The following is a 319-nucleotide window of genomic DNA, read 5'->3' on the forward strand; positions in this document are numbered from 1 at the left end:
TAACCCTCTCCTTTGCTTCCTACTATATCAGAAAAACAATAATCCCTCTTAAGCTATTACTCACAGAATTTTGGAAATTGTGCTCTGTGCTGTATTAGAATCACATATATTCATCTAATTCACGTATTTCTCAGATAGTTCACCCGCTCTTTATTAAATTTCTCTAATTCCTTATTACATTTTCAAAACTCCCTCAACTCTAAGGCAAATGAACGTTTGAAAAGAATATAGTGGCATTTCCGTTTGTTTCAAATTGTTTTTACATCATAGTTCATTTTATCAACAAAGGCATTTCCTGACTCACTGACTTATTTATAAT

The sequence above is a fragment of the Penaeus monodon genome, chromosome 25 (genome assembly GCF_015228065.2).
Source record: "Penaeus monodon isolate SGIC_2016 chromosome 25, NSTDA_Pmon_1, whole genome shotgun sequence".
Lineage (NCBI taxonomy): Eukaryota > Metazoa > Arthropoda > Malacostraca > Decapoda > Penaeidae > Penaeus > Penaeus monodon.